The sequence below is a fragment of the Gallus gallus genome, chromosome 14, assembly GCF_016699485.2.
Source record: "Gallus gallus isolate bGalGal1 chromosome 14, bGalGal1.mat.broiler.GRCg7b, whole genome shotgun sequence".
NCBI lineage: Eukaryota > Metazoa > Chordata > Aves > Galliformes > Phasianidae > Gallus > Gallus gallus.
The window spans coordinates 522507-549932 of record NC_052545.1 but is presented as its reverse complement, the minus strand read 5'-3'; the positions used below and the strand labels follow the sequence as shown (position 1 = coordinate 549932).

General features: G+C 37.3%; 1 long non-coding RNA gene across 1 annotated transcript in view; it reads left to right on the top strand.

Moving 5' to 3' along the window:
• LOC107054592 overlaps nt 1–27426 on the top strand; it is a 336025-nt gene that overhangs the window by 128767 nt on the left and 179832 nt on the right. Inside the window, exons 5-11 of the long non-coding RNA XR_006931508.1 lie at nt 2728–2842; nt 3158–3342; nt 5628–5758; nt 11264–11377; nt 12883–13006; nt 17033–17119; nt 26603–26652. This is a non-coding gene — a long non-coding RNA (uncharacterized LOC107054592). The remainder of the gene's footprint in view (nt 1–2727; nt 2843–3157; nt 3343–5627; nt 5759–11263; nt 11378–12882; nt 13007–17032; nt 17120–26602; nt 26653–27426) is intronic.

Sequence of the window (27426 nt, the reverse complement as noted above, 5' to 3'; positions counted from 1 at the left end):
TGTCCTTACCCCAAGAGTGCACTGCAGATTCATGTTCATCCTTTGTTCTCTCCCTCTCTGATCAGCAGTTTCTCTCCCTTCATTGTAAGGAGGAAGATTGGCCAGACTGATATAATGGCCCTCTTATAGTGGGTCTGTCCATTGTCAGGATGGCTGTCATTTCTACAGAACTCGTTCGCAGAGGGAGAAACCTTAGTGTGCTATTGGGCTGGTTCCTATTATATATGTAACAGAAGACAAAGGTAGAAATAAAATAGCACCTTTCATCCAGTGTAAACAACATTTGTGAGTTTTCACACTCAAATGATGGATAAGCAGAGACATAAGCAGATCTTGTGAACAGGGAAGCATTTAAAAGATTGAATGCTGTTTCTGTGAGCTATTTTCACCGTGCTGTAAACATATTTTATAGACTCTGGTAGCATTTAAAGAATTACACACTTTTCCCATCACTCGGGTGCGCTTACAACTGGTCAGTAACAGCTAGCTGGGATACTATTAAGTGGAATAAAGCTGATTTTCCTTCCTAGAGGTTTTCATCAATGGAAGGTGGTTAGACTGCCAGGAGGAGAGCTATCATACCAGATGCAGTGTTTTAAGATAGAGGAACATTTAAATAGCAATATTTCTGGAGTTAAACAAAAGTGAAGTTGTAGCCAAGCGTTTTCTTTACTCCCACGGAACATACTTTTCATTAGGTTTATTCAGAATTTCACTATTGACAGAGAAATAATTTTAAACGTTCCTCCATATAGGAAACATACAGCTTCCTAAGCAAATAGGCTTTGTTTATTAATTTCTAATCACTTTATATATCTCTTCTTACTGCAATTTTAGGAATTCAAAGGCAGTTTTCTAACCCAAAGGTTCCTGGTAACATCCTGTATTCCTTTGTTTTTCCAACCTACAGTATCCAACTTTGTGACACTATTAACTCTATGTCAATAATTTTAGCCAGCCTTTTTGGATAACAACAAAACTTAGATTCTATTTTCAAGGTATGAGATGTCCATGCAGTATAATCAGTTGATTATTACAATCTTACTTTTCCACTGAGAAAATTTTGTAGTTTTGTGTTCTGAGAACTACCTTACAGAAGTGCCTATTTGTTTGGCTACCACAGCTCATTTATATGGGGGGAACTTCTGCTATAACCACTAGGTAGATGACGTATTCGACAAGCTTCCTCGTCTTCCCAGTGCCTGAAGCAGATCTTTTGGTGTGCCTTTGCAGGCTTGGTCTTCTTAGATTCCTGCATTATCTGCTAAATATCCTTCTGCAACTAAAATCAGGTTTGTAACTTTAAGTCAGTCAAATCTGTTAAAAGAAGCAAGTGGTTCTTTCCTATTTTATTGCTGAAGGAATACAAAAAAAGGCTGATGCTGGGTTGCCAAACCTACAAAGCCGCTTTGTTCTTCATTCAGACTTCAAAAGATTTGTCAAAGGTGACTTAACTACTGAAGAATGCCACCCTCATCTCCAGGTCAAAATACTGAAGTCAGCTCTCAGTCAGTTCTGTTCCAGAGTTCTGTAGGACAAGGACCTACACAAAATACTTCTAGTATTAAAATACTAGAATACATCTAGTATTAAATGTGGAGGTTGGTGGCCCTGCCTGTGGCGGTGGGGTTGGAGATTCACAATCCTTGAGGTCCCTTCCAACCTGGGCCACTCTGTGATTCTGTGATACTGAATTTTCTCCTGATTACTTCAGTAAAGTCTTGGAAAAGGAATACGACATGCTTCACTGTGCAGATGGTAGGGTTTGGCCGGGGACTGGATCCTTTGACAACAAAGCTTTCTGTCTATCTCTGACCTGTGTTTCCAGGAGTGTGTTACGGTGTATAGGAGCATCAGGAGGGGATGTTTACTATCCTGACTGATTAAAGCTGCATATTCATATAAACACATGCGGTTATAGGTATTGCCATTGATGTCAGTTACAGACTGGAAGTGTTTGATAGACTAAAACTGGGTTTTGTGCTATTTCCGTTATGCACAAGTTTTTTGTCATGTAATTAGGATTCAAGAATTTAAACATATGGGCTTTCTGATTTATTTATGTTGTTGATGATGTGGGTGATTGGTTAACTTCTTTATCCTACCTTTTTTTTTATTCTTTCACTTCATGCTTGGAATTCTAACAAAATTTTAAATAGCGGATAATGAATTAAGCAAGATGTTTGGCTGTACCAAATGTTGCAGCAATCTTTTGGGACTCAGAAATATTTCATGCACATACAGAAGTCAGGCTTTGGTTAGAAACTTGTGTGGGTAGCAGGACATAACTATCTGAAGTGCAATGTGAAAGACTTTAATGGAAATGAAGCGTTTTCCAGAACAAAGGGAGATGTACCAATCTATACCACTACTTGTTTTCTGCAAAAGATAATAAGCTTCTTTGGCTTATTTCATGTCTTAAAATACGCAGCTTTTTTCATCCCCCAAAAGAAATTTGACTCAATAACAATACCTAATTCATAATACACGTGTTAAAGCAGGCTGGATTGCCTCTTGGACCACCACAAATGAATGCAGTACCTTTAGCACAACAAATGGGGCTGAAAATAATTTATAAGTAATGGGTATGAAAACTAACAAAATGTGACAAAACCGAAGACTAAGAATCCATCTTGCTGCAATTCATTTAAATGGATGGGAGTTTTTCAATTAACTTCACTGGGGAGAGGTTTGGATCCTGGATAAATCATTCTGTTCTCATTCTAGCACTGCATCTGAATCCTGGCTTTGGTGTAGATAAAGCCTCCAATTTGGAAATTCAGCAGCAACCCCTGTATTTTTCCTCTGAATGCTACATAATATGCTGTCAGTTTGCTTCCAGGTAGGTTTTATACTACATGCTGATTATAAAGTGCATCCCTGGTTGCAGTGGGACTTACCTGTACCAAAGTTTAGTGCTGTTGTACTATACTCCACTTCCATCTAGGACTTTGCAGCATTATATGTTGTTTTCATTTGTTTCCTTTCATCTTGATTATTTGTGTGTGGTTGTGGGTACACGTGATGCAATTCAGCTATATAGTCTGCACTTACAATTAGTTGATGCTTTGAACTGTGACATTTAAATGTAGGATTAAGACATTACCACTATTTCGAATAGATGAAATAATTTTATTTCTGTATTCATGCACTGCAGGTGACTGCAAATTCTTCCTGGTGCAGAAGGCTCACGAAATATTCGGTGTATGCGCATGATTTAGAAGATGGTACAACTGTGGAAAAACCTTACTGTAGGATGTTATGAGAGCAGCCCCCTGCAGTTCTTCTCAGAAATGGAGTACTGCTACATGCTGTCCTATCCACAGCAGAAAAAGAAACCAGGTAGGGATGGACCTTGCACTGTGAACCAAGCCTTGAGCTGCATCTCCAGTTTAATCACAAACTTTTTTCACTGCAGTTCACCAACAGGAAACAGGGACTAGTATTTTCTTAGGTGGGATGAACATAGAATCATGGAATGGCTCATGTTGGAAGGGATCACAAAATCATCTAGTTCCAGTCCGTTTGCTGCAGGCAGGATTGCCAGCGACTAAATCAAGAGCTAGATCAGGAGAAAGAGAATAGATTGAGAGAAAAAAATCTCTTTCGTTAAATGGCTGAGAAGCAGCCTGACGTTGTGGTAAGGATGGCCAGGCATTTAGTGATGTCAGATACTAACATATAGCTGAACAGACAGTGAAAGATGTGATCTAGAAGTAGCTCATTTATTTATTGAAACAGGAGAACCTGAAAGCCGTGGTATTACCTTTGCAGTTCATCCAATGCTGTCTGCATTGCTATGTGAGGTAGGTTGTGTGTGTGGAAGGAAATGCCCCCAGGGACGTTCCGTAGCTTCCTATACACTTTATCTAGTCCTGAGTACACACTGGTACATCATTAATGACTATCCTTCACTACAGGGCCCTAGTGATTACAAACTCTTTAATCACAATTTGTTTTTTGAGCTTTCTCTTTAAAACCCAAATCTAGTTAATTTCAGGTGTGAGTACAACCTATGGATGTGATTTTTTTCAAGTTCAAGCATTAGATTCTTATTTTGATGCCTTCATTGTAACCCAGTATCATTTAAAAATGGTGCTGATGCTCATGTACACTGAACATCACATGTAGTGGGGCTGATCTGAACATTTTGAAGGGACTGGTGTGTAGCTGTACTAATATATTATGGTTGTAACTATTAGAGCTTCGTAGGCCTGTGTTTTATAGGGGCAAATGTTATTAAATATTGTGTGAAACAACTAGGCCAGGAGGCTTGTAAGACACTATAGTTTGTCCATAAGGTAATGCATGTAAAACATTTGCCTCTGAGGTAAATGCTATCATTCAGTGTCCTTAACTGTATTAGGAACATTAAAAAAGTGTTTATTACATTCTTCAGCTTCATTGCCTTTTATTTCAAGACAAACCTTGAGACAGATTTGTAGCATGCTCTTACAAGTACCCAGGATTACTCAATAGCAGACTTTCTGTCTGATAGACATGAAAAAAGCTTTAGCCCTAGAGGTATTGGAACTGGAGAGACTTCAAATATTAGGTTGAGATATTCCTTGTTCATACTTTCATACTTGCAGTACACATTTTTTAGCATTGGCAATTTGTAACCTGCAAGTTATGGAACTGGCTCTTCCATGCAATATTCAAGGGCAGCAGTTTAGCACACAGTCTCTTAGCACTGAGGTCCCTATATGTAAGTTTGGAGGTTATGAGAAAGTGAATTTATCAGTTATAGCAGGTGAGATTGCTCAGAGTGCAGACTGACAAGCACGGAGTATATAACAAAGATAAACACTTGAAAAGTCTCTGCCAAAGTGATCCTTTGTTGGCAGCATTACCACACCATCTAAGAGCTTTCCTTCACTGTGGGAGGTTTTTGTCCTGTTTTTCTGGTCTTGCGATAAACTCAGAGAAACCTAAGGAACAAACAGGCATAGAGCTATTAAAGCATCTTTATCATCTCTGACGTAAGAGTCCACCAGCTTCCTGGAGATGCTGATATAAATGTGGGGACCAAGTCCACTTGACGGGTTTATGAAATATGTCAAACTCAGTAATATACTTCCTCAGTACCATCCTTAGATGTGTTCTGAAAACCCACTATTAATATCATGGGCCTGCAAAAATAGCTCTGCTCCTGTGCTTGATAATTTCTTATAAGGAAGGAAAAAATACGTGATGAACAAGTGGTTTGAAAGTGCTCAATGGTTATTAGATGTTATATTAATGTTATTAGAACAGGCTGTTGTTTCTGGGATTATGTGAATGTATATGTAGGAAAAAATGTGTAAGAACAGCGCGTACTACAAGTAGTTTGAAATGGAGATGTTAAAGTGGAAATTTGAAAGGGCATGTTTGCGTGCTGCTGAAGCTACAACCAAAGTTTTGTCAGAAAGTCATTAAGGGCTGCATCTGAACCTGGTACAGTGATTCTGCACTATAGAGCGTAGCTGTCTAACAGCATCTTTTTCTAGGAGTCTACATATATACTTGTCACTGGCTGTGACAGTATTGCAGGGAGAGTATATTTCTTCTGTAGAAATGTTGGTATGTATGGTTGTTGGAAATGTGTGTACTAGATATTCTCATGCAATGGTCTCCTTCCCCATGAGGATCAGAGCCTGCTGAAGATCAGAGCAGAAAGGAGTTGCTCCTGCCTCTTACAGTGTCAGCTTTATCCTGAAGGACTGGATCCAACTTGCTCCGCAGCAAGCTTGTGTCCTTTGGTACATCTTGTTCACAGGTAACAACCACATCATAAAAAAGGGTTTCTGAGTTTCCTGTTAACCACATGAAGGGTATTGCCTTTCTAGTTCAAACACTTTCTGTCCTTTGTATTTTATTTATAGGATTTGCTATTTCTCCTGCTTCGTATTTTAGTTACACTCAAGAGTCATTTAGTACAGCACAGAAGAACAATGCTATAGTTTTTCATGTGTCACTTTTTCACTTGTTTCTTTCTTTCTTCTTTCTTTTTCCTTGCAGACCCCAATTAAGACAACAGGTTTTGAGTTTCTTTTTAATTCACTGCTTTGTTTTACATGCCTAACCATTTCTATATGAGCAGCAAAACTTGTTATCTTTCCAAGGAGCAGCTCTTGATATTAAAGGAGTTTGCACTTGCTTAGCTCCTTTGATACTAACTTTGCAGTACTGTACAGGTACCAGTTAATTAAGTCCTGCAGAACTGCCGTTACAGCATAAGCAGGGATGGGCAAACTGATAAATAGAGTGGGAGTGTGGTTTCCCTACATTCATAATGGGACGAAGTCAGCACTGTGATGTTTTGCTTAGCCCCTTTATAGAGGTTTATGCAATGTAAAATTCTCCTGTTAAGTGCTCCATTTTTCTAACTTGTATAAGATAGCATGGCTATGCACATTCTAAAGGTGATCATTGCCTTTGTGAGACGCTCGGTAATAACCACAATATTTTCCTTACTTCTCCTTGATGGGTCCCTTTGACTTCCTAAGTTTAGCTTCATATTTCTTCTATGCTTCTAGTGCCATAAATATCCCCACTGACAAACTGCTGTGTCTTTTAATCTAGATTCTTGTTCTTAGAATTATCAACTCTACTCACATCCCATATCCTCCTCACCAGATTTCTGTGCTATGTTTGCTTACAAGGAATAATTAAAGCTGCAGCTCATCATGGCTTGTCTGTTCATGTTACAAGAAAGTTCCATATGAAACTGTGGAGGGTATTGTGTGCATGTACACACATGAACACGTACATGTGCAAATATTAAATGTGTAAGATCTGTAAAAATGCTACATGCTGAATCATTAGTCCATAGAATAATGTATAATTTCTCTACAATTCTCCATATCATGAATTTAGTGGAACGAAGATTTGATGAATCCCCCCCAAAAAAGCTGGGAGTAGACTTGAAGATAGTATTGTCCAAAGTTAGTTAGTACCTGACATTAGGTCAGGAACGTACCCTGGAATTTCCCAGTCTAAGTTCAATTTTGGTTCTATTTCTCTTTCTAGAAACTAGCTTTAATCTATTTCACCTCTTTAAAAATCAGGCTGATTGGGAAAAAAATTGAGAAAACAAAAATAGCCATGTATAGCACTTCCTGAAACTGGCTCACCTGTCAAGCTCCTCTGGAACTTTGTGATATATTTATTGCAAACATCTTTCTATTTCATTAGCAAAAGGAAGATCAGGAAAATCGTGGAGGTAGTTTTGAGGGCTGCTTTCTGAGAAGCTCTGCAACAACCAGAAGTGATGCTGAACTGCTCTTGTTGATCCAAGTAAAACTCAGTGTGATGAACAGAATTTGGCCGAGTGTGTTACACGCTTTGCTTTTATTTTCAAATGACAGGCAAGCTTTCTGAAGCCAAATCTTGCTGAAACAAACAGTATCGCTGAAGCCAATGAATGAGGATAATGAGGAACTGTGCAGGCAGCAGATTTACCTGCTACTGGCAAATGCACAATAGAAGTTTGTTTGTATGGTTATTAAAACATCAATGTAATACAATCCTGAACAACAACGAAGTAATTGACCTTTTGTTAAAGAAACTTGCATCTGAACTGTTTAGATCTGTAAAATAAAGTTATGTGCCAGTGGAATTGGATACAAAATTGCTAAAAATTATAGTTTAATAAATATCCTTATACTTAGATGTCTACAGCTTGATGAATCCAACTGTATATCTCATTTCTGTGAGTTGGAAGTTTCAGTCTGCTAGTTCTCAAACATCTGGAAATTCTAGGGCCAATCTTGGATATAAGCCAGAGTGGAAAAGTAATCTTGGGATATTTCAATCTGCAGTCTTTGATATTGGATCTAAAACTGAACGGATTTATGGTTTTTAATTAAACAAGAAGAATTTCAATCCTTTGAAATTAATATGACTGAATTTTAAGCTCCTTTTGGGAGAGAGTGATCTTCCGTCTTCTCTTCATGGCAGTGTTCACTTCAGCAGTATTCTGCTTCAGACTGAAAGGCAAAGTCACGGTACAAATTTCTGTGATGTTTATTTATATTTATATTTATATTTATATTTATATTTATATTTATATTTATATTTATATTTATATTTATATTTATATCCATTTTATTTATAATGCATGTGCTCCAGAACGGTTAAGCATTTAAATATCTAAATAATTAATAACGATCTTTTACCTCCCCCAGCATATACCAAAAATCCCAAGTACTATTTTGCATTAATCTTTCCTGATTAGGCAAGGGCAGACAGTCCTGTGATTAGTTCATATTGAACAAATCCATCAACTGTATATTTAAAAACAGATCACACAGATATATAAGCACAGCTACCCTTTTGGCTTCCTGTGACTTGCTCAGCTACATACTCTACTTCTTTTTTCTTTTTTTCTTAGTAACTTTTACGAGCTCTACCACATCAGTGCCAAAACAGACATCAGACAAGTAGCTCTATCCATTAGAGTCATGTCTGCTAGGTTTGAGTGACGTCCAGTAGAGCTGATTAACCACATTATAATGTGCTGGAAATGTGACAGGAGAAGTCACCTCTGCCTGATACCAGTCAATCACTCTCTCCAAGTACAAATGCACAAATGCATGTTCACAGTGGAATGAGTTTGACCCATAATGTTATCAGAATAATAGTGAGACTTGTGAGACTCTAGTAATGCCAGACTTTTAGATGAGAGAAATAAAGTACAAGCCAAATGCCAGAAAGAGAATTCACAGATGGGAATACATGTTGTTAAATGTCACCATGGCATGTGACCACAAGAATCAGACAGCTTTCCATATCATAGAAGATGTGTTCAACATGATGATTGTCAGTACTTGTAATACAGAGCTGAAATATATAAAATAACAGCAAAATCCCAATGCAGTGTTTTGGTAGCTTGGTGCTTTAAAGATCACTGCTTCTATCAATGCAACAGATAAAAATACTCTCATGCTTAAGGAAGGCAAGCAAGGGTCTTGGAAAGAGTGCCCCTTTTTGGCCTAGGTAAAGTAAGGCCGTTAAGCTTGTGCTAGAGTTTTCTACTAACATTTTTGCTAAGAAAATATTTAAGTTTCATCACATGGAAAACACTTGTGTACTCTGAATCAGTGTTTTTGTCTTTGTGATTTCAGTATTTCATCTCTCATACTATCTGGATATAACGTAGATCAGATTCTACCTTGCTAGTCTGGCATACTCAAGGGAATAGAGATAATACAGCATTTTTCTACTTTTGCAACTTGAGTTTGGTTGCAGGTTCCTTGTGTTCAGTGTCTAAATGGCACCTAGACACTGCAGTATGATGCCACAATAGTCTGAATATGTCATATGGAGTTGTGGGGTACAAAGACAATTTCACAGCCCTCTCATAAGATGTGACAATAAATATAAAGTTGTCTTTTGTCTCCTGTTCCATACCACCTTCAGTGCAGGCCATGGCAGGACAGAGCCCAAAATCTAATGTGAACTGCATTTGTCAAAGAGAACCTTCAACGAAAATCTCAACCTTGAGCAGCTTCTGGATTCCTCAGAATTCTCCTTTATACTTAAATCCTTTGAATCTCTACTGCTTTCCACTGTATTATTACTTTAGAATAGAAAAATTTGCTGGCTTGAAGTTTTAGAAGACAGCTATATAGCCCAGCTATACTTGAGCATCGTACAGTATTTTCGTATATAATTTTGCATTGCACAGTTACTCTTACAAACTTTTCTATTACTGACTGTTGAAGCTATTGCAGCAAAACAAGTGGTATGTCACAGACACCGTATCTGGCTATATATGTTTATAGACTGGTGCAAGTCAGGACCAACTCAAAGCAGAGATGTTCTGAATAAGAATAACGGAGAACAGTAGAAGCTTTTATATTCAAAAGAATCAGTCTATCTATGAAAGAAAATATCCATTACATATAATTATTTCCTGAAACAAAAAATTGCTTTGGTATCTAAGTGTAGAGCTTGCATGGTATTTCACAAGAAGTGACTGTGCAATAATCTTTTTTTGAAGAAAATGTTTTTCTGAAAGCAAGCCATATACATAATGCCCCCTAATAAGAGATGAATCTCATTGAAAATAACTGAGCAGATAATCTCATTCCATTTTTAAAAGCACTGAGATCTGTGCGATTGGCACAATTGCATTAATAATTTATCGTCATTGGGGATTGTTGTTTTCTGCCTTTTATGGGAGTCTGAATCACAAATGATTGCTCATTTAAACAATATTGAAAAAGATTGGAGAAGTAAAGCTGAAGGGAGGAAATGTGCTGACAGAATGTGCACTAATTCTGTTGGCCAGCCTGGTTGCCTGAACTGGCTATCAAATATGGTTTTTCTACACTAGTGAAAATTATTCCATGGGGAAAACATAATCTCTGGAAACAGTTCGCAGTGGTTGCTGAAAACTCCCAATTTTGCTCATTGTATAGATGTGGCATAAAATAAATCCTAAAATATGCAACTGGGCTTTGGTTTATTACAGAGTCAAAAAGCCTTAATGCTTGAGCTCTTGCTGCTGTTCCTGACACAGCAAAGTAGGACAATCAAAACTAATGCATGAAAGAGGGCTCTCTGTGCCTGACTTCCCTCTTTTATGCCTGCCATGGGATCTATCTATTTATTGAACTTGTTTCATTAGGGATCAGGTGTTTTGCAGAAGAGTCCAACTTTTAATATAAGAGCAATTGCTTTATGTGCTCAATGCAATTCTGCAATTTTGAAAGTATATGTAGTTCCTGTACTGTATTATACACATTTTAGCTATTTTCTTTAATGCTAAAATGCAGACTGTGTATTGAACAATTCATCTCCCCATCCACACATACATAGAAAAAGCTACTCACTTTGAGAGCAACAGTTGGTAGCTTCGGAGCTGTATAAACAGATTCAATCAATGTTCATAAACCTTTACTTTTGGCATTGTCAGCACAAGAATCAATTTGAATTACTCAGAGGTTTCACCCACTTCTATTTTTTCAACAGAACTCTATCAGCTGTAACTACTGTGCCTCTTCGAAACTACAGCTTTTGAAAGCCCGACTCTGTGTCCACTTGCTAATGATACTGTGTCTTAGTAAGAATTTGTGTTTAATATATTTGGTTGCAAGGAAAGAAATATGAGCATTTGTTTCCAAATTATAACACCGAAGGAATGCTGTCAGGAAAGAACTATAATAACCGTATCACTAGGAATAAGGTTTAGACAGAAGACTCTCTCAAATGCACTATGTTTGATTTTTATCTTGCTCATATCCTCTTTTTTTTATTTACTTTTATTTTTCCCCAGTTTTCAATGAACGTGAACCAGCTGGTCCTTGGGACGGCTTTTCTCAACAGTACAAAACTGTGGAAATGCCACCCTCAGCTCTACTTTCTATCAGCACAACAGGAACACTGAAAGGTACACATTAAAGCTTTCTTATCTCCAGCTTCATTAGCCCTGCTGCAGTTCCTCCCAATGCCATTGGCTTTCTGCAGCTGCTGCTCACGTTTCCCAGAGGATCTGTAAGTGCCTAGGTGTGCTCAGGCTGTGGTGCCCTGACAGGAAAGTCCACTGTTGGCAGCACTTGGCCTCTGATCGCAGAAGTATGTGGTTAACCCCCCACTGTGAATCTTCTCAGCTTGACAGAATTGAGAACATCCCATCTGACTGCCCATTCAGCCTTTTAGGCACACTGGGATACATGTGCCATTTTTGCAGCAAACACGTTGCCTACATGACTTCAAAGCTCTTGCTAGGTACAATTTACATGACTTCAGGGTTGTGGGATCCTGATGGGATCCTTTCAGCCAGCCTCTCTCCAGCTTACTGTGTAAGCACTTCTGAAGATAATGAATTTTCAAATGAGCTTAAAGGAGGAGGTGCCTGATTTCCTTGGATTCCTAAGCAAATCCCATTTTTAGGTTTTTACAGTACTAAGATATAATATGTTCTACTTTATTTTTTCCTCCAGAAACAGAGAATCCTTTGTTTACTGAAAGTAGACTTCAAAAGAGCATAGTGTTTTACATTTTTACCTTGTTCTTAATAGCCATGCATTTTTCAGCTTGTTATTAAGTAGAGATATTGATTTGCATTAGCATCTGTGGAAGCACTGGGTGAATAGATTGAGCGGATAATCCTTTTTCATTCCATCAGATTGTAGGAGTTACTGTAATATTATCTTCTGTTACAGAAGGTGTAAGGCTTTAGTGTGCATGTGTGTATATCTGAGTGTAAAGCAGCATGCAATGATGAGAAACTGGAGCGTCCTACTAATCACTTCCTGAGCTATCTCCAAGGCTTTTGGTGTGATTGTGAGGAAGTTAGAAAGATCTGAACCTTTGAAACTTGAATTTCAGCACAGACCTATGTCCTATAAAAAGTAAATAAATAAAACCACAAGACAAATACAAGATATATACTTCTAAAGAAATTACTATGCAGAACTGTCATTCTTGCCACGGGGCAACTATGGGGTCAAGGAATTTCCCTAGCAGCAATGGATATATCTAGCCTTATCTTATTTTTTTTCTTGAATGTCTTGTCTTTGGTCTGCAGTATAGTTGCCCCTATCATATTTTGTACATTTTACCGATCATTTTTAATACAGAAGCCAAAACTCACTGCAACAAGCATCAGAAGTATCTGGGGAAAATAAGAGCATGCTTAAATTACTGATGATTATTATCTTGCTTTCAAATCAGTTCTGTAGAATAAATCTCATCAGGAAGGGACAAGATACTAAGCATACTAAACTCAGAATCTGTTCTGCGATGATAAGCTATAGACTAATAATCATTTATAGATACCTTTTTTTTTTTTCATGAGTACCACGTCAGGAAAGAAGTAAAAAAATATCATATGTCTATGAAAATTCTTTGACAACTTCAGGGCTCATCAGCTTTCTTCCTTTTTCTTCCCAGTATCCGGTGTTGTAACATGGACCCAGCAGAACACAATGAATTTTGCTACGAGCTTGGATGCAATGAAAATCATTTAAACACAAATCTTGAATTTTCCTGCAGAGCAAGATATGATGCAGCCTAGGTAAATGATGAGAATCAGTCCACATTGTAATCTGAACACAATATTTATAAACAGATGTATATTTTGTAGTGTGTTTTGATTTATTTCAGTTTAATTTTCATTTATTTGCTGAGTACATATTTCAGATTTCAAATTATTTAGGATTTTTAGTGATTTACATTTTATTATCCAGAACTGAAAACCTGAAAGACAAGAACAATTTAAAAACAGCAAAATATGTTTGTTTTAAGTGATAAAGCAGGGGAACTATGAGTCATAATAGGAACTGTAAGTGTTGATTTTTCAGATCAGATGGGATCAATTGATGCTACTCTGCTTTTGAAACAAAACACGTAATGAGTGTAAGCAAGTATCTAATTCTTCTTGATGCTGGCTTAGTATAATTTCCCTACTTTCAAGTGAAGAAAGAATCACATATCCCATACTGAGTTAACAAGCCTTGACTGTAGGTGTATTCATTATTACTTTTAGAGAGGCAGTTATATTGAGTGTGAAACATTCCTTACATTTCACTGTCTACATTTGAAGTAGCAGGTCATGACTCAAATTAATGACCTCTGTGGAGAGTGATCATTAAAAATTGTCTTCTCTTTAGTCTTTCTCTAAGGCTTTTCAAGTTTGTGTAAACAATAATTACAGCTCACAGCCTGATACTGTGTTTACATTGAGTAACACCTTCCCACAGTGAAGCAGTGGGATTGCTTATGCTATATAATGGGAGTTAGAATATATTCTGTGGGTTCTATCTGAGCCTGAACTGCTTCAATGATATGAAAAATCAGTAGAAAATACTTACAGTCTGTAAGCAATTATTCAATCAACCCATCCTTGCAGTAGTAAATTAGTAGTAAATTAGTAAATGAATACTTTAGATTACTTGAATCCAGATCTGTATGTTAAAGACATGCTGGCTTTATTCCACATGCTCATTTTTTCCAATCACCTTTTTTGAACCTATTTAGCCATTTTACTTCTGAATTTGTCAAGACATGAAATCATGGTTTGTTTGAAGAATGATTGTTTTTTGTCTGATATCATACTTCATAACTTCAAAGAATGCATGACATGAAAAATGTCATCACCAGGAAATCCCTGGTGTCTGCAGCTCCAGGTATCTGCAGCAGTCCAGCTGGATATTTGCAAGGTATTACTGCAAGTTCATCAAAACTTTTTTTTTTTTTTTTTTTAAAGTATTACAAAATGGTATCCAGATGAGATTATTTAGCATTACAAGTCCTTATGTACCTGTTAGGATAATCACTTATTTGCTAAATAGAGTGCAACAGCTCCTTGGGAGTCATTCCAGTCTATCAGGTAAATCTGTAATTAGTACCCAGTTGATCTGAAGCGTGGTGCTGTCATTATACTGATATAGACACATGCATTAGAAAACAGAACTTCCTGGGCACAGTAGGCAGTTTGCAGACTCTAATAACTCAGGCATTTCATTTTTTTTAAAGTGTAGTGATTTTTGTTTTTAAGTTAAAAAATTAAACTCATAATTGCTATAGCACTTTTAATTTCCATTTAAGCAGAAAATGAATGAAATGTAATTTTTTTGCCCTGATTTCTAAGTTTTGAAAATAGTCTGATAATTTTTTTAAAAGAACAGAGAAAAACTTTCCTTTTTTTAAAGCAACTATGTTGTGTGGTGCCATTGAGCTGTTAGCAGCAGAGTAATGGAGGAAGGCTGACAGTTGTTCTTGTGGGGAACAAAAAAAGAAATCTGGATTTAATGTAGTCATGTGGAAACCCATTTCATTTTGTTTGTTTCATAATTTAGTTACTGATATGGGAAGAGCTCACACCCTTTTACAGTAAATGGAGGTCCTGTACTTTGGCATATAGCTTTAAAATATCTAGCAATTACTAATAACAGAGGAAATGAAACAATGTGTCAACTTGCATGTACTATACCATCATCATATTCAATAAAAAACAATTACATTACAGGAAGATTTGGCTGAATAAATGAAATTCAGGCATAAGGGTGTTGTGAAATTTCTATGGAAAGTAGCAGAGGCATAAATCTGTTAGCTGGGGTAACCTCCCCACTCAATTACCAACTATATTATATTTGCAAGTCATTCAGTATTCTTTTGAATAGTTTCTAAACTTTCATTATTAACTTGCATGTCCTTTTCTTACACTGACTAGAGGTTTGTGATATGAAAAGCAAAGCTCAGAGGACTGATGTGTGTTGTCTGATGTTTCAAAAGCAGATACTGTCTACAGACTCAACTACAGGAAAATGCGTTTCTCTTGTCAGTTTTTTCCAGGGCCTCAGCATTCTACAGTGCAAGCATAAGACAGATTTCTTAATGGGCCAACATTAGTACCAAACTATTCTCATTCACGTGTCATGTTTGAAAGGAGTGAATGCTATATGGAGCATTTCAACCGGATACATTTTTAAACAGAAATACAAAAGCTGTGGACCATTACATATGATAGAGTTGACTGATTTTAGTGTTTAGTCACAGTCAGTGGGAGAAATTGTCTTAAAAATAAGCCACATCTTGTATGCTGGTACACCTAGTATAAGTACAATCAGAACGATGAGTGCTTATTGAACAAGACTTTAAGACAAGTCTTGTGACTAATGCAGTAGAATGAAGAGAATAATTTGAGACAGCCAAGCTGTTTTGTTTGTTTGTTTGTTTGTTTCCCCTAGTAAAACAAGAAAAAATCAACTGAAGCATTTGAGGGCATCTTGCACACTCAGTCTCTGGCTTTTTCACCAGTCATAACTTCCTTTTATTGTAGTTCCACATCTATAATATGTATTGAAAAAATAAAAAGAAGCCTTGTACAAGAGCAGAGGCTCTTCCTTGTGCAGTATAGATACATCAGCCACCATAGGTGGGCTTTGACCTGTGTAGGAGTATGGGGCTGTACTTGTATATGACTGTGACATGACTGGGAATCTTTTTAAACTATTGTTAATGGTACTGAACAGGTTCAGTGAAGATCTGAGAAACAGAAATTGCCTTCCAACATGATGAAATGCATTGCTAGCAAAGCCCTTGGATTAATTCTTCACCCCACATCTTTCCAGATGAGTGTTTGTTCATAAACTTTAATTTTCATAGTAGATTCAGCTTTGGCCTAAGAAAACTGGGGACAGAAATAAATTTTGCTAAATTTTGCTAATTTTGCTAAATTTTTGGTGCACAAATATACGTGTAATTACAGTGAGCAATTAGTGGAGGAGGCCAGAAACTGGAAGTCAGAATATGCAAAGTGTTCACAGAGAATAAAAATTACATTTGATGTTGTAGACACATTGCCTGGTAATGCTGATATTAAGACCTAATCCGACAGTTTAGGAACATGTTTAAGACAGGAATTTCATATTATTCGAATGTCACAAACTCTATTGACAGATTGTTGAAGAGCGCCCGTTTTAACTTTAGAATACTGCAAATGATAAAAAATAATGTTCCAAATCTAGTAAGGACTTAGAAGTTGTGTGAGTGATATTAACAATTCAGGAAACAAGCTTAGGCTTCGGTTCCATTCTTTAAAAAACACAGACTAACGATCTAATTCATGAAACTGTTTTGTCACTATAAAATACAATAGTATGACAATCAAGTATAGTAAAAGATTATAAATACTTTGTTATATATAATTTCATCTACGTCCCTATGCTTCTACTTGACCTAAGGAAGGACATCCTGAATTCATCTAGGACTATTCTGTCATGATGCGCATAAAAATACATATATTAAAAAATGGCTAGAGTTGTTTGGAACAGGTTGCCTAGGGAAGTGGTAGAGTCACTGCCCCTGGAGGTCCTTAAGGAAAGGGTAGATGCAGTACCTAGGGACATGGTTTAATGTGGCAATATTAGTGGTAGGTGGACAGTCGGACTAGATGATCTTAGAGATCATTTCCAGCCTTAATGATTCTATGATTCTGTAGTTTAATAAGAAGTTGATTTGTAATTACTGCCCCAACTGCACTGAATTTTCCAAGCTTTCTGTTGTTTCTACTAACTTCTCACCTTCTGGCTGCTTCCAGCTTGTCCACCTCAGATTCTTACATAAGAAGGCAAATTGGAGATGAGTTTGCATGGTCATGTCGTGATTCTCATCTCAAGAATTTAAGGTAATTGCATTGATTTAATAATGTTGATATTGTCTGAGTACTGCATTATTATGACATCTTCCGAATAAAAAAAAGTCCAAGAATTTTATTCATGGGAACAGTATCAGAAACAAATATTAGCGGACTATTAAACTGTTAACTACAGTGGTATATTTAATAATCTAGTTCAGGTCATCTGAGTGATATGGGAATGTATAAGGACCAGGAAAGCAGAAAACTTTTACAGGATGCTCAGGAAGATGAAATAGCACAACACCAACTTGTGACAATTTAATCTTGAATCAAGAAAGATTCAGCTGTCAGATGAACGTACAAATATCACCTTTAATATGTATTTTCTTTTCTCAAAGAAGTCTCTAATGCTGTGGTTTGAAAATCTTGTGCATTTGCCATCACTCTTTTTGTTGACATCACTGTTCACTATGTGAAAAATAAGTTTTGTACTTTCCCCCAGAAATACAGATTTTTAAGACAAATGTCATTTTAGTGCATAAGCACTAAATTAAGCTTCAAGTCAGGATAAAAAGGAAATACTGCCACATCATTTTCAACTTTCTAATATATTAAAAGGACTGACATATTTTTCACTTTCAGTATTTCCACTTGCATATTTGAGGACCACAAAAGAGACCTGGATGTAATATAAGGAATCTGTCAATCAGAAAGCAAATTTGCTCATATTACAATCTTTCCAAGATAGAAAGCAATGTTGAAATAATGTGATTTTCTTTTAGGTAAATTTACACATCATTGTTTTTGCTTTTCTTTTCCGTTTGCCTAGCTATTTTGAAGTTCAGGGGGTTGGTCAATTTTCTGTTATAGAAAAAAGTAAAGACATCAAGTCAGTGCATTTTCTTAGTTTAATCTGTTTCAATTTTTACAGTGCACAGGTACTTACAAATAGCTTGCAGTTGATCTTGTTTTTAAATATACCAGCCCAGACATCAGCAGTACTTTTCTAGAAGGTGCTGTTTTGTCAGAGCCTGCTATAGTCATACTGTTAAATTGCCTATTTCAAATGCATCACAGAATTATCAATACAGTTTTCTTCAAAGCTAAGCAACAGCTTTAACAGATGATGGCTAGTATGCTTCTCAGTGCTGTAGATTCACTTGGGTGAAGAATAACAGACCAGATCAGGTGTACAAATCAGGTGTGAATTTTACACTTGCTTTATTTCACCCTTAGGACAGATGATTTGTTAGTGTTTCACAAAATAACACATTATTTGGGTTGAAGGGTTATGTTTTGATTATATAAACAGTTGATGTTGTGATTGCACTACAGAAGCCCCATCAATTAGGTAAAATATGCCCTGCAGTAAGTGGGTCACCTTGAACTTGTACCTGTGTCTTTTGGAAAAGGATATATATTCTCGCAGGAGAACTTTTGTACCCTGCAATTCTGGAAGCTGCTTTTCTTTATCAGAATTATTATTTTCTGAAGTGAATACTTGAGTGGTTTGGATTCTCTCAGGGAAAAAAAGAGAAGGGGCTGGATAAAATCAAGATGATTGTGATCTTCAACAAAGACTGGCCATATAGGAGTAACAGAGGTAAATCACAGAACTAGATGGCATGGATATCTTTAGGGTAATTAGTAAGGACTTTCAAGTTCAGGGAGTTTTTTGTGAATATATTCTAGAGAACAGAATATTGAACTATTAATGTTTGAAACTGAAGACGCTGCAAAACACCAGATTAACTGAACGTGTAATTGTTTTGTGTTTTGGCTTCTGAATGTAAACATGATTCCACATTTCAGAGGCTCCTGAGATACTGCAAATGAGAAGAGCTACTTAGTAAGCTAATGAGAGAGGTTAGATTTTCATTTTCCAGAGCTAGATATGAGAATATAGTTCTGAGGTTTTATTTATTTTGGTGTTTATTTTTTTCCTTTAGGGCAATTTGAACCTTGTTATAATTTGTGCATGACTTTTATTGAATAATTATTCTTTCATAAAATCCTTAATTTTTTACACTTAATTATTACTGAAATACCTGCTCAAGCTTATGGTTTGTGGGTCTAGTTCAAAATTAGAGGTTCCAGTAGAACTACAATCAGGAATATTTGTCCCACTATTACAGATGTTTCTGTATCTCTAGTTCTCATGCCTCTCTGTAGGGGAGCCTTGAATCTATGTTATTTACCTTGCCCTTTTCTCTGAGAGCTGTTTCAGAGAACAAACATGTAAAAAGAAACAAGGAATGTGTTATACAGCTACACAGGCTGTTAGGAGAAGAGGAAGAAAGGGTTCCCCAAAGAGACAAGCGATTTAAAGTACCATGAGGAGAGTAGAGTGAAGAAGATGAGACCAGATATCAGAGAAATAGATATGGGGAAGAAGGGAAAGTACTTCTAGTTATTGGTTTCTTCGTGTACCAATGTACTGGGACAAAAACATAGAAATAATGTAGTTACGGGGGTTTTCACAACATTATTACTGAGTTGCTGTTTATAGAGTGCTGTAAAAGCTTAAACCATATGGCATGGAGCTGGTTGTAATGCAACAAGATGATGTTGAATGTTCTTTGCCCACCTCTTTCCTGCTTTCTGAGGTTACGCATCTAGAAGTTCATGTGATGCCTGTAGCAGGACTTTCATCACTCACTCTGCCCTTAATTTTTTGACACAAGCTGTGCTATTAACGTGGTAAGTACAGAACCTGAACGCATACATCTTATGATCCTGCCCATTAAACAGTTCCTGCTTATGGCAGCAAAGGCTCCAGATTTTTTTCATGAAAAATGCATTTTCATCTGCCTTGTATTCCCTTGCTGGAAGCCTACATACATCATGGGGAGGAATTTGCACACATGCATTTGGAAAGCCTTTTGGTCAGAATTTTAGTTGAAATTCTGTAACATGAAACTGCCAGATTACAAAGCTTCATCTGATAATTTAAATATGAGGAAAATGTCATGTTGCTTTTATTTTAAACCTGGTGAGTATACATTCTGAAGATGGGTTTGGAGTGGAGGTCTTCCAATTAGTCTTGTATGAAAGGTAGCAGATACAAAGCTAGCCAAATATAATATAATGATTTATTAATTCTAAGAAAATTAGAAAATAAATTTGTATAATAACAAAATTAATTAAAAAATAAATTTTGTATAATAAAATTTGTATAATAACTTCTATTAGAATTTTGAATTAAATATTGAAGTTTACTTTTTTACAGTTAGTAATAAAAAATAATATAAGATGGGTGATCTCCTGAATTTTCTCAATGCACAGAAAGAAGGTACAATATTTTTTCAAGGAATATTATTAGCAAGTGCACCCCAGAAGGAAAAGAAGAATCTGATAAAAAATGTATCAAATTTTCTCCTCTAGAGTAAAACCCTTTGAAGTATCCTTCAAATACTTGTCCAATTTCATTGCTCCTCCTGTTGCTGCCTATGGCTCCTTCAATATATTCACACTTAAACTCAGATCATGTTTCACTCCTAATCTATGAAAGCTGGAGGATAGAGACAGGGTAACTTTCACATCACATACTGCAGTTCTTTCATTTTGCATCTTCTTTCATCTTTCCTCAGTTTTAAGCCTCTTGTCATGTAGGTTACATCATCCTGCACTAATAGGTTACACATACCAAAGCAATAGAAATGTGTAAGATGTGTTAACTTAAACCTATCTGTCAAACCACTTTTGTAAGAGAAGGTTCCTTAAAAAGAGAACGTACTGTGCCTGTCCTTTCTCTCCATCTGCTAGAAAAGCACTTTTTTTTTTTTTTAATACATCTTATGAGAAAAGGCTACTGACAACATACAGAACAATTCTATCACCAACTTCTTGGTTCCTTGATTATTTCTGCATTGCTGCATTGCTTAAATCAGGGATTTTTGAACTCAAACTCACTTTCATTAAGCCACATGTATGTACTAGTTCAGGGTCACTCTCCTGTTTAGTGTGCTTCTGATCTTGGTCTGTTGTATAGTGACTGTAGTAGCAAGAGATAGAAGAGAGGTTAAACTACAGCTTTCTCAAATGACTTCATGTCTTAAAGTATATGGGTTTTTTTTTTGTTTGTTTGTTTGTTTAGCCCTCATCCCATACAAACTACAAGACATATTGGGGAATTTTTATGTTCTCCTTTTATTTGTCCTCTCAGGAGGGCTCAAATGGAAGAAGAAATTACAGCAATGTCACATGCTTAAATACACGAGTAGTGGCACAAGCAATTGATAAGTCAGATGTTTCTTTGAAGCATCAAAACTGATGAAATTTTCACGGGGAGCTTGAAAGATCATGTATTAAAGCATAGTCACCTGCTTTATCGTACCAGTGAAGAATAATACTTCATTAAAATAATTGTTTATAAAAATAAAGTTGCGATTTAAACCACAGATATGAGATTGGATGTTAAAACAACGGATGCATTTTTATAGTTTACACTACAAGATGTACCTGTTTGAATGGTAGCCTTAGTGTTTCACTAAGTTTGACTGAACTACAGTTTGGAAGTGCATTTTAAGTAAATTAACAAAAAATGTGCCTTCTAACCTACAGCTATTGGTCTAGTAACCTACAAACCTACACTGAACTTGCCCTTTGTGCATCTTGTAGAAATCCACACTTGGGTTATATTCCTAAATAACGAGGCAAGGTCAGAAGCTCCTAGTGGCATACTCCATACACAGCTGAAACAAAATGCCATATTAAACATCATTTTTTTTCTAGGTCAGACTATTTCACTGTGTAGTAACATCTTGTAGCATAACAGTGCCACTGGACACTAGGTAAAACTTCTCCAGCCATTTGGAACTGCTGCAGCATTATGAAAACTTTCTATTATATGAGCATATGCCACATCCAATATTGGCAATAATTCAGCAACAATCAAATGTTGTAAACTTAGTAAAGGTAAATGCATAGTATCTTACAGCGTTTTATTCAAAACTAATATTGTGGACAGTACTTCAGAATAAACTGTAAGATTCATTTTGAATACCTTTTTTATGCTTCATAACATGGCCAGTTTTTGTATGCATCTCAAAGAATGAATGTATATTTGAAAAGTTTTGTTTAAATTTAAATATATGGTTAAATATCTACGTATCATTACTTCTGAGGATTTGACAATTATCTGCTAATGCAGTTGCATTTTCATTCATGTAAATTAGTGGCAATGAAAGGTGAAAACAAAGAAAACAGAAGGCATCAAATTCTGGCATCCTTGCCGCTAGTATTTTTTGGTTCCCTGGTATAACGCTATGCAGGACAATTACGTTTTTCAAAGTCTATTCCATTAGAATGCTATTGTTACTGAGGCCACCTTCTGAGTGTTGTATACATTGTCATAAAGTTCAGATGAAAGCAACTATCGTAAATGCACATCATATTCCCCAACATTTTTTTCATCCTTCTGATCTCATGACTTAACCTTCACAATACCTTGCTCTGGAAGTTGTTCTTCAGTGGATGTTTGTAGATTGTTTGGAATCCACTTTGTGGAGAAATTGCCATGCGTAGCCATGGCTTGAAGTTAGAAATCTGTTGTTAATTGTCGTAATAATACATCTGCATGTGAAAAAATAAAATACACAATTAAGTCTCTTACAGTTCTTAAAAGCTTAATCAGTACTTATAAAGACTAGCAGTTATATTCTTTTTAGAAGCTGGGTTCAATACTTATTTGAACTCTAAAATTCTAGGTTACTGTATAGAAGAAATAAATTCCCTCTGTGAAGTTTCCTCCTCTCCTCTATCTGTGCTGGAGAGGACCAAGACATATTCCACTGTGAAGCAAGGGAGTGCACCTCCAGTGGCGGCTTCTTCTGATCTCAGTGCAGGTTCTTGTACTCTGGATAATAACATAAGACAAGCTGGCTCCTTAAACACCTGTGTACGATATAGCAAAGGCATCATTCATCTGTAAGAGATTAATGAGAGGCCTTCATTTGCCAGCCCTCCTACAAGCACCTTATGCTTGCTGACATCTGATATTTCCTGTGGTTGCTGGAGTTAACACATTGCCACCTCAGTGCCACATTCAAGCCTTTATCACCTCATCAGCAGCTCTGCTTGTGTTGGCTCTACACAAGGGACAGGTCTTAGGCCACCCATTGGTGATCAGTACCATCCCAGTCCTCACACTGAGTGAAGCTGCTGAGCTGCCAGCTTGCCCCGATTTTTTTTTTCTTTCCTGTGAATAAGATCAGAATCCTTGAAGGGTACTCCCTGTTGTTCAGCCATTCTGTTAAACAGTGCGTTATTTTACAATCAGTGACTTTGCAGGTCTGCAAAACACAATGGACATATATGATGTTATATAAGAATTCCCTCATTTAGTACAAACATAAAACTTTAGAATATTGCCTAGAGAAGGAATGTCCTACTAAGAAAAAGAAGAGAAAAAAACTTGTAAAGCTTTCCAAAATCTTTTTTGTAGCAACAAGAACTTTTCTATCCTGGCAAGGCTCTTCCTCTTTCTTTACATTATTTAATACTGAATTAAAAAAAAAATAAATCAGAAAAGCCTATTACCAAAATCATTGTTATAATAGAGGTTAAAGGTGGTGCTTAGTATGGATGATACATAGCATGTTGCATAGTGCAGTACAGAAGATTCTTTTAAGATATCAATTTCAGTGGCCAGTTGAATGTAGGGCACCCTTACCAGTGAAAGTTTCATGAAGGAAAATGAGTTTGTTGTTCAGGTTATTTATTCAAACAACTTTGCTATTTGTAAGTCCATGCTAAGGCAAAGCATGAATGTCATGAATTCATGAGTGGCTTTAAATTGTTTTCAGATAAAGTATATTGATTTGCATCTTGGCTGGGATTCTAACATTCAGTCTGGGAATTCTGTTATACATGGACAATTTCATTTTGTAGTTTCTTGTAAACATTCTCTCCTTAGATGTACATGTACACAATAGCACTGTCTGAATCGTAATAGTTTTGCATGCCTAATAGGGTGTATCTCTGCTAATTAGTTTAATTTGGGTCAACACATCAGAATGCATACCTTGTCTATGATTAAGATTTTGTATGCATACAAGTACCCCCTTCCTCCCCCTCAAACGCTGTTGTATTTGTCCATAAGTGCCTTTTTACTAACACATCTTCATTACAAGGTGTAATGTCTTCAAACTAAATGAGGTAGGTTTAGATCAGAAGTAAGGAAGAATTCTTGGAGGGTGGTGAAGCACTGGAACAGGTGGCCCAGCATAGTTGCCAACGACCGATTTCTTGAAGTGCTCAAGGCCAGAGGTTGGATGGGGCTTTGGGCAACTTGGTCTAGCGAAAGGAGGCTGGAAGCAGATGATCTTTAAGGTCCCTCCCAACTCAAAGCATTTTATGATCTAATTAGAAAGTCAGCGTTCTATCAGTAGGACCTAAATTCACATTACATGTTTACTACATAAGGAAGTTCTTCATTTAAAGCAGTGGACTCCCTGTTCAGTGTGTGGAATCAGCTACATTGCTAACAGGTCAGGTAGAGCAGAGCCTCAGATGCATTTTTTCACTGGCAGTGCTCATTTTGTACAGTACTTTTGAACTCTTTCCTAGAGGAAGTTTACAGTATAGAAACTTCATTTTATTTCACGCATGGTACTATCATGGGATGCAAACAAGCAGCCTGAAGCTAATTTGAAGGAAGCATAAACTGTTGTTCATTTTCAAATATCTTTTTTTCTTTGGAGCTGTAATGATTCACATTGTGTTTCATATTTTCTGCAGATAAACAGCTTGATCGTTGCAGTCCTGCTTCTTTTGCCACAGAGAGGCAAAAGAAATTCTTTTTGTTCTTCTAATTATTCTACGGGATTCCTTCCTCCTTTTCCCCTAATGTGAGGGGGGAGAGCAGCAAAAAGGGATAAGTGCCGATGCTTTCTTTAGTAGGAACACCATGTGAATTTCTTTGCTAGTTCTAACAGTCCTCCAGCTGAGTGCAAAAGAAGACATCCTTAGCAAACTCAGCCTTTCCATGCCACAGCTCAATTTCCAAACCAGACTTGGAACAAGATATTGAAATGCTCTGTCTTAGTCTACCCACTTTTCCTGCCTCTCCCTGAGCTTTTTGTGAGGGAGGGGAGAAAGGGGGCGGGGAAGGGACGAGGGGGCTGCAAGTGACAGTGAGTCTTCCAAAGAAACTGCTAGAAAACTGCTAGAAGCACCAGCTGAAGGGAATGAGGGCTGCGCGGGGCAGGGCGGGAGCAGCGCCGCGTGGGATCTGCACGGGGCAGAGCGGGAGCAGCACTGCAGGGGGCAGGCTGAACCCGAGGGAAATAGGCAGCTTCGGGAAGTGGGTTCTTGTCTTTTGCTTTGGAAAAGAGGTAAGGGAAAGTGTCTTGGTGTCTGACTGGCTGTGGGTTTGGAGGAGGCTAGTCTGCTGCTGAGCTGGGGGAGCTGCGTATTGTGTATGGTGATGAGCAGTAAGGACTGCTTTTAGAAGCATTTAAAATGGCTGAGGAGCTACAGCAAAGCTAGAATAATAGGAAAATAGAACAGAACCATTATGTTACGTATTTTTTTTTCACGGCCTCGGGAGGGGGGGCGAGGCCATTTCTGAGGAAAATGGCCGCGGTAGGGCCTTGAGAGCTAAGATGGCCGCCGGCCGGGGGCGGAGCGCGTCGGGAGCCGTGCGTTTCAGGGCCTTGTCTCGATCTCAGTTTTTGTCAAGAAGCATTGTTCGTGTCTATGGGGTGGATGTTAGACTGAGCGCGAAGCTGAATTTTATATCGTCGTTTGTAAGGCACCAGTGCAGTAGTTTGTTTTGTGATATCTGGTTGCTCTTTCTTCTAGGAAACTATTGACTGCTTGGCTTAACTGAAGAAATCTATTAAATGTGTGTTGTAATTTTACTTCCTGAAAGCAAATATGGAAAACTTAATGAGAAGAGGAAAATCTCAAGCTAATAGGGAGTGGGGTGTTTTATGGTGATTTTGCGTGGGGATGGAAGTACTTCATTCCAGGGGGTTACTGCAGCAGTCAGGAGACTTTTATGTGTGGTTGAGCTTCCAGGTCTCACAGTGTGTATGAAGTATAAGTTGCTAAGGTGTTTGTACAGTGTGATTGGATATGAGGCTTCAGATGGAGCTCTTAAGGCTGAATAGTGTGGATATAGTTGGAAGAAAAAATGTTATGTTAAACCAACTTCTTGATGGAATAAGGGTCACATCTAGGATTTAAAAAAATACAAATCACTTATGCTCAAACTGAGACCTGTGTTACTCAGCAGGCAGTTACTGTGCTCAATCATTGTCATATCAGAAATCATGTGGGTAAGAGAACTGATTTCTTCTAGGTTCCCCCACCTTTTCTGGCACAGAGGGGAGATAATGGGAGCAGTTGGGGTGTATGTCCACTAGCTGCTGTCAGCTCCTACCTTCTTCTCCAGGCAGCCAGCTTTCTTGGAAGGCATTGGTTCTGAGACAGCTGCAAGGTGAAGTTGATGTCTTTGGTGTCAAGGATGAGGGTTGCTTGCCGCTTTCACCTGCCATTTCATTCTCTATCTCACTGTTTATATAGATATCAAAGATGATTGTTTGCCATCTGTGAGGAGAACATTCCCTTTACAGGTAGGTATGTCTAGGGCAGGAACTAGTTTTGTGTGCAACAGAGTAGATGCTCTATTTAACTGTTGAAAGAATGTGAAACTTTACCGGGACAGGGGAGGAAAAGCCTAACATGCTTCTGACTTGAACCTTAACTAAAACTTCTGAATTGGTTTTGTTAAGTGCAGCTGAATATGTTACAATGTATTGTATACTCCCCAGGGGAGGAGGGAGGAGTACAGCTGTTAGTCAGAGTTTAGAATCCGTTAATTGTATTTTCTACTTACTTGTTTTAATGCATATACAGCCTTTAGGAGAGTGGGTGGTGTCCAGCGTACGTGTCCTGCTTAACTTTAGCACTGTCTGTAGTGATGAAAAAAATTCTGTCGGCGGTCATGAGCACAGCTTGAATGCTTTGAATGGCCTTCTAGAAAAGCGTGTTTGTCCCCATTGATTGAAAACACAGTTTTCTTCACATCAGCTACCTTTATGGGTTGAAGTTAATTTCTATCATGATGATAAAAAGGCTAATGCAATCCGTGTATAAATGCTATAATATGCTAAGCAGGCATGAAAAGACTGTGCAGCCTTGGCAGTTGGCACAGTTATAATTGCTGCTGGAATATCGTGTAGTGTTTGCAGTTCCAGAAGGAAGCAAAAAGCTGCAGAATTCAGAGGAGCTTTTTTTTTTTCCCTTTATAAATTCAAGTATAGAAAACATCTCCCAAGGTTGAGAAGCCTATTCTTTCAGTGTATCAAAGCAAAGGATTTTATGATTGGTCTATAAATGCATACACC